Here is an 11,112-nt window from a genome sequence, read left to right as displayed (position 1 = left end):
TTTGATGAAATAATGACTGAAAACTTTCCTATCCTAGAAAAGAAAAATATTCAGGTCCAGAAGGTATAGAGAGTTCCAAACCAGATGAACCCAAAGTGATTACCAAGACATATTCCAATTAAAATAGCAAAAGTTAAAGATAAAGGGAAAAATTTAAAGGCAGCAAAGGAAAAATGAGTCACATACAGGATAACCCCAAGAAGGCTATTAACCAATTTTTCAGAAGAAACTTTGCAGACCAGAAAGCAGTACCATGATATACTTAAAATACTGAAAGGTAAAAACCTACAATTAAGGGTACACTACCTGGCAGGATTATCATTCAGAATTGAAGACTGAAGGAGAGACAAAGAGTTTCTCAGATAAACAAAAATTGAAAAAGTTAATTACCACTAAATCTACCTTATAAGAAATATTAAGGGATTTTCTTTAAGTGAAAAAGAAAGGGCCATACCTAAAAATAAGAATATATATGAAAGAAAAAAAATGTCACTAATATATGGTAAAGGCAGTGGCTCAACCACTTAAAAAGCTACTAGAAAGGTTAGAAGGCAAAAGACATAAAATCAACTATGAGTGAAAGGTTACAATGAAAAGTTAAGGGATACACAAAATAACAAGATGTAAAATATGACTTCAAAAACATGAAGTGGGGAGTAAAAAATGTAGAGCTTTTAGAATATGTTCAAACTTAAGTGAACATCAGCTTAAAACAAATAGCTATGTGTATAGGTTGATACATATGAACCTTATGATAACCGCAAACCAAAAGCCTATAATAGATAACATAAAAAAAGAGAAAGTAACTGAAACATAAAACTAAAGAAAATACTAAACCACAGGAGAAGAAACTAAAAGAAGAAAGGAACAGAGAAGAACTAAAAAAAAAACAAAACCAAAAACTGAACAAACAAAAAACCCACCATAAAATAATGAACAAAATGGCAATAAGTGCTTAGCCATTAATAATCACTTTAAATGTAAATGCAATTAACACTCCAATCAAAAGACACAGGCCAGCTGAATGTATGGAAAAAGAAAGACCCATCTATATGCTGCATACAACAGATTTACTTCAGAGCTACAGACTAGAAGCAAAAGGATGGAAAAAGATATTCCATGTAAATGGAAATGAAAAAAGCTGGGGTAGCAATACTCATATAAGAAAAAGACTTTAAAACAAAGACCATAACAAAATACAAAGAAGGACATTACATAATGATAAAGGGGTCAATCCAAGAAGAGGATATAACACTTGTAAATTTATGTGCCTCCAACAGAGGAGCACCTAAACACATAAAGCAAATATGACAGGCACTAAATACATAAACCAAATATTGACGGACATAAAGGGAAACTTTGACAGTAATACAATACAGTAGGGAACTTTAATATCCCACTTACATTAATATATAGATCAGGCAGAAAATCAATAAGGAAACACTGGCCTTAAACAACACATTAGACCAGAATGCCCAAATAGATATCTATAAAACAGTCCAATCAAAAACATGAGGCTCTTCTGCCGTGGCAGCCATAGGAGAGAGGCAGCCATGGCTTTGTGCTACCCCATGGCCATGGGCCTCATTGAAGGCCACAAGGTAACCAAGAACGTGAGCAAGCTGAGGCACAGCCGCTGCTGTGGACGCCTCACCAAGCACACCAGGTTCATGCGGGACATGATCCAGGAGGTGTGTGGCCTCGCCTCTTATAAGCAGCAGGCCATGGAGCTGCCCAGAGTCTCCAAGGACAAGCAGGCCCTTAAGTTCATCGAGAAATGAGTGGGACACACATCCCTGCCAAGAGAAGGAGAGAGCTGAGCAGCGTCCTGGCCGCCATGAGGAAAGCGGCTGCCAAGAAGGACTGAGCCACTCCCATCTTCACATAATAAAACATTTTCAGAAAAAAAAAAAAAAAAAAAGCAAAACAACCACCAAAAAAACTCCATGAGAATATAAATTCTTTTCAAGTGCACCTGAAACATTCTCCAGGATAGGTCACATACTGGAACACAAAACAAATTCTCAATAAATTTAAGAAGATTGAAATCATATCAAGTATCTTTTCTAACCACAATGGTATGATACTAGACATTAATTATAGGGAGAAAATGTGGAGATTAAAAAACATGCTATTAAAAAAAATGGAACAATGAAAAAATCAAAGAGGAAATCAAAAAGTACCTTGAGACAAATGAAAGTAGAAATACAACATTCCAAAATCTTTGGGATGCAGCAAAAGCAGGTCTAAGAAGAAAGTTCACAGAGATACATGCCTAGCTCAAGAAACAAGAAAAATCTCAAATAAGCAACCTAACTTTACACCTGAAGGAATTAGAAAAAGAACAACCCAAGCTCAAAGTTAGTAAAAGGAAGGTAATAATAAAGAACAGAATGGAAATAAATGAAACAGGGATTTTTTTTTAAAAAAGGAAAAAAAGTAATGAAACTAAGAGCTGGTTCTTTGAAAAGATAAAATTGACAAACCTGTAGCCAGACACATCAAGAAAAAAAGAGAGTCTAAATAAAATTAGAAATGAAAGAGGAGAAATTACAACTGATATCACAGAAATATAATCATAGGAGAATACTATGAACAGTTATACACCAACAAATTAGATATCTAGGAATGGATAAATTCCTAGAAACATACAGTCTTCTAAAGACAGAGTCAGTAAGAAATAGAAAACCTGAACAGACTGAATGCTAGTAATGAGATTGAATCAGTAACCAAAAAATTCCCAGCAAAGTTCAAGACCATATGGCTTCATGAATGAATTCTGTCAAGTGATTAAAGAAGAGTTAGCACCTATCCTCAAATATTCCAAAAGATTTAAGAGGAGAGAATGCTTCCAACTTATTCTACAAAGCCAACATCACTCTGATACCAAAACTAGACAAAGAAAAAAAGAAAACTACAAAAAAAGAAAACTATAAGCCAGTATATGCACCTGACGAACATGAATATAGATGTAAAAATCCTCAACAAAATATTAGCAAACTAAACTTTAAAATACACTAAGAGGATTATAATTTATCTGTGATACATTATGATGGTTCAATATCTGTAAATCGATGTGATACAGCACCACATTAACAAAAGGATAGACAAAAATTACTTGATTATCTCAATAGATGCAGATAAAGCATTTAACAAAATTCAAAATCCATTCATGATTTAAAAACAAACCTCTCAACAAAGTTGTATAGAGGGAACATATCTCAACATAAAAAAGGCCATATGTGATGGATAAAATTTAAAATATAGCCATGGCTAACATTATGCTGAATGGAGAAAAGCTGAAAACTTTCCTTCTAAGATGAGAAAAAGGACAGGATGCCCACTCTTGCCACCATAGTGTTGGAAATACTAGCCACAATAGTCAGACAAGGAAAAGAGATAAAGGGCATCCAAATGGAAAAGGAGGAAGTAAGTCTTTCACTATTTACAGATAACATGATGCTGTATATAGAAAATCTTTAAAAACCCACCCAAAACTATTAGAAGTAATAAATAAATTTAGTACAGTTGTAAGATACAAAATAAACAGAAATCTGTTGCATTTCTTTATACTAATAATTAACTATCAGAAAGAGAAATTAAGAAAAAAATTCCATTTACATTTACATCAAAAAGTATAAAACACCTAGGAATAGATTTAACCAAGGAAGAAAAAGACTATAAGGTATTGATAAAAGAAATTAAAGATGAAACAAAGAAATGGAAAGATACACCATGCTCATGGGTCAGAATAAATAATACTGTTAAAATGTCCATAGTACCCAAAGCAGTCTACAGATTCAGTGCAATCCCTGTCAAAGTACCCATATTATTGTTTACAGAATTAGAAAAAATAATTCTAAAATTTGTATAAAACCACAAAAGATCCCAAATAGCCAAAGAAATCCTGAGAAAGAAGAACAAAGCTGGAAGTATGATATTCACCCTGACTTCAAATTGTATTACAAGACTATAGAAATCAAGCCATTATGGCACTGGCACAAAAAAAGACACATAGATCAATGAAACAGAATACAGAGCCCAGGAATAAACCCATGCATATGTGGTCAATTAGTTTACAACCAAGGAGGCAAGAATACACAGTGGGGAAAGGGGCAGTCTCTTCAATAGTGTTGGGAAAGCTGGACAGCTACTTGTAAAAAAAAAAAATGAAACTAGACCATTTTGTTACATGACGCACAAAAATAAACTTAAAGTGAATTAAACACTTAAAAATAAGATCTGAAACTGTAAAACTGGAAGAAAACATAGGCAGTTTGCTCTTTGACATCAGTCTTAGCAATGTATTTTTGGATCTGTCTCCTCAGGCAAAAAAAGCAAAAATAAACAAATTTGACCACAGCAAACTAAAAAGCTCTTGCATAGCAAACGAAACCATCAACAAAAAGAAAAGGGCAATCTACTGAATGAGAGCAGATATTTGCAAATGCTATGTTTGATAAGAGGTTAATATTGAAAATATATAAAGAACTTATACAACTCATAATAAAAAATCTGATATAAAAATGGGTAGAGGACCTGAATAGACATTTTTCCAAAGAAGACATACAGATGGCCAACAGATGCATGAAAAGACGCTCAGTATCACTAATCAATAGGGTAACGCACATCAAAACTGCAATGAGATATCACTTTGCACAAATCAGAATGGTTAGTATCAAAACAACAACAAGTAACAAGTGTTGGTGAGGATGTGGAGGAAAGGGAACCCTCTTGCACTGCTGGCAGGCATGCAAATTGATATAGCCACTATGGGAAACAGTATGAAGGTTCCTCATAAAATTAAAAATAGAACCACCATGAAATTCAGCAATTTATGCAAAGAAAATGAACACTAATTTGAAAAGATATATGCACTCCAGTGTTCATAGCAGCATTATTTATGATAGTCAAAATCTGAAGCAACCTAACTGTCCATAAACAGAGGAGTGGATAAAGAAGATGTGAGATATACATCCCCTTGGAATGGAATTGAATACTACTGAGCCATAAAAACAATGAAATCTTGGCATTTGTGACAACATGGATGGACCTGTAGAGTATTATGCTTACTGAAATAAGTCAGACAAAGACAAATACTGTATTTTTACTTATATGTGGAACCTGGAATACAAAACAAATGACCAAATATAACAAAACAGAAACAGTCTTGTAAGTACAGAGAACAAACTAGTGGTTGCCAGGAGGGAGTAGGGTGAGAGGATGGACAAAATAGATGAAGATTAAGAAGTCCATACTACCAGTTATAAAATAAGCCATGGGGGTATAATGTATAGCACAGAGAAAATAGTTAATAGTATTTTAATAAATTTATATGGTGCATAATGTATAAAAATATCAAATCATTATGTTGTACATCTGAAACTAATACGATATTGTAAGTCAACTATACTTTGATTAAATCAGTCAATCAATAAAGTATACCTGAGTTCCAGAGGTTAAAATTGAAGCGTCTTAGGAAATCAAAATCTAGAATGGGAAAAACTATATTCCCAGCCAGGACCTGAAATCATGGCTCTTTCCCTAGGAATGGAGGGTATTTAAAAGATATTACCAAGAAAGGCTGTGGGATATTTAGAGAGAAAGATAAAGAACTAATCCTTTCCCTGTGTGTATGTATTGTATGTATGTATTATCTTTGTGTATGTATGTATATTTTAAATTTTATTGACTAGCACAGAAAGCCAATTCATAAGCGAATTAATCCTTTCCTCCGTCATCCCAATTTGAAGAGTTTTCTAATGCTTACAAAATTACACAGGACATAATTGAAGCCAGAAGACACTGCCAAGTAATCTCACTAGATTCTATATTACAAGAATAAAGAGCTGTTAGAAAAGGTGAGATATCCATACAGGCATATAACTAGCTTTTTATTGTTGTCTGTGTATTCTTAGTTTCAACTGGAGATATTTCATATGCAAGAGAAATAATTTTTCATATATGTAAAGCAAGCATAATATAGTATATAATATATGTAATAGTATATAGAATAGTATGGAATAATATATATATATATATACACACAGCCTAATAAACAGATAGATAGATAATGTAGTAATAACATAATGTTACCAGACCATGAACATCTCCCCAGCCCTTTCTCATGCTTACTACCATCATTATAAATGTGTATCTAATGATAGTCTGTGAGAAAAAACTGGTTTTGTAATGTATAATCTTTATATATTGTGGAAATTTTCCATTGAATGTCACTTCAGATATCTTTGACTTTACCTAATTTCTGTCAAGCTTGGAGTCTTGGGCAACTGTAATTTGCTTAACACTATGTATAATAGGTTAATATTTGATGCTAGGCTAATGTCAACATTAGGCTGAGGAACTGTTCAATAATCAAGGGTCAACAGAATCAGAAAAGCAGAAAACACATACTTTAAATGTGACCTTCAACCCATGACTATTTTATTAATCTTAAAATTTTAATAATTAACATCATTAAAGTTTAGTATGGAGTTTGATTTAATTCGATGTTGCTATTGCTGTCATGATTAAATTTGTTAGCCTATGAAAAGTGTTTAAAAGAGTGCCAGATACAATGTTTGTTGTTATTATTATTTAGTTTGCAGTGGACTTTAGTCTTGTCATTTCGTGTTGACTATATTCAGTATTACTGTGTTTATATATATACACTTGTTGAGTATAATATGTGTACACATAGATACATACATACTACCCCACCCTATAAAAATATAAAAACTCAGAGAAATAAGGCTAAGAGTTAAGTCAAAAAGATGAAGTGAGGCTGAAAAAGGAGAGAGGTGGGACTATATAGCTCAGTGGTAGAGTGTGTGCTTAGCATGGGCAAGGTCCTGCATTCAATCCCCAATACCTCCATTTAAAAAAAAAAAGGTAAATAAAAATAAAAATAAAAAAGGAGAAACAATGTATCATTGCATCTGGAAGAACTACAGGCAGGGTGGAACATACGCAAGGAACTAATGTTGTAAATACTGAATATTTGTGGATGTCCTATATTGTGAATGGACATAAAAATGAACACGGTGGCTTAAAAACAGATTTGGCAAAATTGAGCATAGAATTTTTCTATCAGTTTTTTTTTAAAGGCTTTATTTTTAGAGCAGTTTTAGGTTTACAGAAAAATTACTCATTAAGTATAGAGAATTGCCATATACCTCTTATCACTTTACCTTAACCCCACAGTTTCACCTATTATTAACGTGTTGCATTAGTGTGGTGCTTCTGTTACAATTAATGAACCAATACTGATACAGTTTTATTAACAGAAGCTCATAATTTACATTAGACTTCACTCTTGGTGTTGTACATTCTATAGGTTTTGACAAATTTGTAATGTTATATATCCACCATTACAGTATCATACTGATTAGTTTCTCTGCCCTAAAAATGCCCAGTACTCCATCTATGCATTCCTATCCCTTCCCTCTGAGTCCCTGACAACCACTGAAATTTTTACTGTCTCCATATTTTTGCCTTTTCCAGAATGTCATATAGTTGGAATCCTACAATATGTATACTTTTCAGACTGGCTTCTTTTACTTAGTAATATACATTTAAATTTCTTCCATGTTTTTAATGGCTTGATAGCTCATTTCATTTTAGCACTGAATAGTATGCCGTTACATGGATATACCACAGTTTGTTTATCCATTCACCTCATGAAGGATATGCGGTTGTTTCAAAGTTCTGGCAATTATGAGTAAAGCTGCTGTAAACATTTATGTGTGGTTTTTGAGTGTACGATTCAATTCACTTCTAAGAGTGTGGTTTCTGGATCTTATGGCAAGCCTATGTTTAGCTCTGTAAGAAACTGCCAAACTATCTTCCAAAGTGGCCGTACCATTTTGCCTTCCTGCCAGCAATGAATGAGAGTTCCTGTTGTTTAATATCCTCACCAGCATTTGTTGTCAATGTCTTGTATTTTAGTGATTCTAATAAGTTTAATTTTCAATTCCCAAATAAATATGATGTTGAGCATCTTTCCTTACGCTTTTTTTTTTTTTTTTTTTTTGCCATTTGTGTATCTTCTTTGGTCAGGTGTCTATTCAGGTCTTTTGCCATTTTTTTAATTGAATTGGTTTCTTACTGTTGAGTTTTAATAGTTCTTTGTATATTTTGGATACAAATCCTTTATCAGGTATATGTTTTGCAAATATTTTCTCCCAGTCTGTGGCTTGTCTTTTCATTTTGTTAACAATGTCTTGCACAGAACAGAGGTTTTTAATTTTAAGAAGTCCAATTTATCAATTTTTTCTTTTATGGATCATGCGTTTGATGTTGTATCAAAAAAATCATCAGCAAATTGGTCACCTAGATTTATTTCTGTGTTGTCTCCTGAAAGTTTCCTGGTAGTTTTTTAGGAAATTATCCTTTCAGTGCAAAAACCTTGCTTCCTTAATGCTTTCCTCTCGTCATATAATGGCTTTTTCCCCCCTTCTATTTACTTATCTAGAGAAATCTTAACCATTCTTCAAAGAGTCAGTTCAAGGATCACATCCTTTAAAACTTGCCCTGACTACATCAGACCACTTTGATCTCATTCTTCTTTGAACTCCTAAAGCTATGGTAATCTACACTACATTGTTTGGTACTGTATTATACTCTGTTTAGTGCTATTTAAGAAATTATTTCCATGTGTTAACCATACCTTACAGGCAAGAGAAGTTGGAAATTATGCATTCTTTATAACCACCAGCAAACTTAGTATAGGTTAGACCCCAAGTGGATTCTCAAAAATGTGCCTGGAATCAGGAAGCTGCAAAGTGAAATTGTTAAAAGCCTGAGTTTTGAAGTCATACTGACAAAATCTTATTTCACCTATGTTACTGATGCCTGTTATGATCTTTGGCAAACAACTTACCAATCCTCCCTGACTTGAGTATGTTTATCTGTAAAGAGAAGGATAAGATAATACCTACCTAATATGTTTGATGTAGATATGAACAGGAGATAAGTGCAGGTAAGGATCTTAGCAGGCATTCTGACACATAGCATGTGCTCTGTGCTGTTATTATAATATTCTTTGTATAAGTAAAGTAGACTGACTAGAGTATGAATGAACTAAGTTAGTTATAATGAAGATGTAAATATAAAATACTTTGTAACCTCTATGTGTCATTACTACTTTTAATATTATTAAGCTTAAAGGCCCATGTTGTATAAAAGAATATTCAGCTGAACTAAGAATCCTGGAAAACCCATTTCGTATCCTGATTTCACCTTTGTTCTTCCAAATTGGATCCAGCTTTCATAATTGCCACCACATATTCAACTTAGTAATCACATTTACTAGCTCTGTAATCCTGGGACAGCTATGTTCCTCCTTCCATTCTCCTCCCTAGAACTGTCTCCTTCTATTAAAAACCTATCAAAAACGATCTCTCAAAATTGTTGTAACGGTTAAAAGATTATTATGTGAAAGTAGCACAATGTGTCACATTTTGTGGCTGTTCAATAAAAATTGCATTTTGATTTCCTCACAGTGGGTGTCCTTTAAAATATCTTCATAAAATTCTCTCTTATACTCCATCTTCCACACAGTTGTCAAAATGGGCTACGAAGTGCCAGATAGGCTGAGCTGCTTCTACTTCCATGGCTTCCTGCCGTTGGCCCTATCACAGTACCTTGCAGCTGGAGACTTCAGCTCCTCTCTTCCAGTATGGTCTCAACTTCTGCTACTCTGTCTCATGTTAATAATATGAAGTTACAATAATTTCTGCTTTCCATGTTCTGTTCTTCCTGGTTTTATACATGGCTAATTCTTTGAGACTCAGTTTATTTATCACCTCACCCAGGAAGATCCTTGGTACATATCTTCTTGCCACCGAGCTGGTATAAATCTGTGTTTTCCCTTTGTGCCCTTCATTACCTGTAGGTCTTCTTCCCAGAACTGTAATCTCCTCAAAGACCATGATGATGTCCTTAGTATATAACATACAGTAGGTGTTTATTAGTGAAGAATAGTTCTTTATTGAATTCCTTTAAAAAATATGTCTTAATACAGTGTCTTGTATGTTCTAGTCACCTTATAAATTTAATGAATGAACAATGAGTAAATATATGAACTAATACCCAAGTAAATGTGAAGATGAAAATTTTACCTGAGGACAGGATTCAGATGACCTCTCGAGATTTTCACAACTCTGTTTTTATATAAAAGATCCACATAGTACCAATATGGTAGCCACTTTAACATTAAACATACAACAGAATAAGTATATGCAATAATTATATGGCTATATAAATTTGGGGCTATAATTCTATCTTCAACAAAATCTCTAGAATGTGTAACTTCTTAGGATTAGACAACATGTTTTATGTAAATAAAATTATCTTTTTATATGTCTACTCAATGGGAAGAACTCTAAAGTGCTTCATAAACATTTATCTCACATACTGTATGCTGTTAGTTCCTTTTCTATATAACTTGAAATTTGTTAAAGTATCCACTCCCTAATAGCTTACGTCATTCAGGGATCATTATCTCCAGCTCCAGGGGTGGATTTAGATGAGTCTAAACTGGCCAATATATTCTCAACACCTTTTGCCATAATTGGTCCTAGAGACCAAATGTATGTCTGTCTACATGTGATATTCCCCTGGGGGCTGCTAGTGATGAGCACATGACCTTAGTAGTTAAGTCAATCTAGAGGCAGCCCCTTTTTCTCCTTAGTTGAGGGGAGGTTTTCTCTCTCGTGCGTGCTAAACAGAAATGAGAAAGAACAGAGCCTTCCTTGTTTGATCTTAGAACCTTGAGGGGAACTAACACTATGGATTGCAGAATAGAGAGGTGAAAAGACTCTGCATACTTGACATTACTGAGTGTCTGCATAGGCCAGATAATTTTGCTTATTGTTTAAAATCATTTTGAGACAGATTGCCTATCACTTGCAACTAAGAGCATCCTAATTGGTACCTATTTATAACTTTTTTATGCTTCATATAAACTAAGATATAAAATAGTCTCTTTCTGATTTAGCAGTGAATTGGTTATAAAACCATAACCAACTCCCTATGGAATGAGGGCCTAACTTACAGGTATGTGCATGAAATTTAATCCCAGAATATCAAATTCTCCCCTGAAAGTGGGAG

At 33.7% G+C, this 11,112-nt stretch overlaps 1 pseudogene; it reads left to right on the top strand.

Annotated features, from left to right (window-relative positions):
- Positions 1–945: 945 nt before the first annotated feature.
- On the top strand, positions 946–2,406 carry LOC116662531 (annotated as a pseudogene).
- Positions 2,407–11,112: the final 8,706 nt, after the last annotated feature.

This window comes from Camelus ferus, unplaced genomic scaffold, assembly GCF_009834535.1.
Source record: "Camelus ferus isolate YT-003-E unplaced genomic scaffold, BCGSAC_Cfer_1.0 contig299, whole genome shotgun sequence".
Classification (NCBI taxonomy): domain Eukaryota; kingdom Metazoa; phylum Chordata; class Mammalia; order Artiodactyla; family Camelidae; genus Camelus; species Camelus ferus.
The sequence above is the reverse complement of the archived record's forward strand: the minus strand, read 5'-3'. Positions and strand labels throughout refer to the sequence as shown.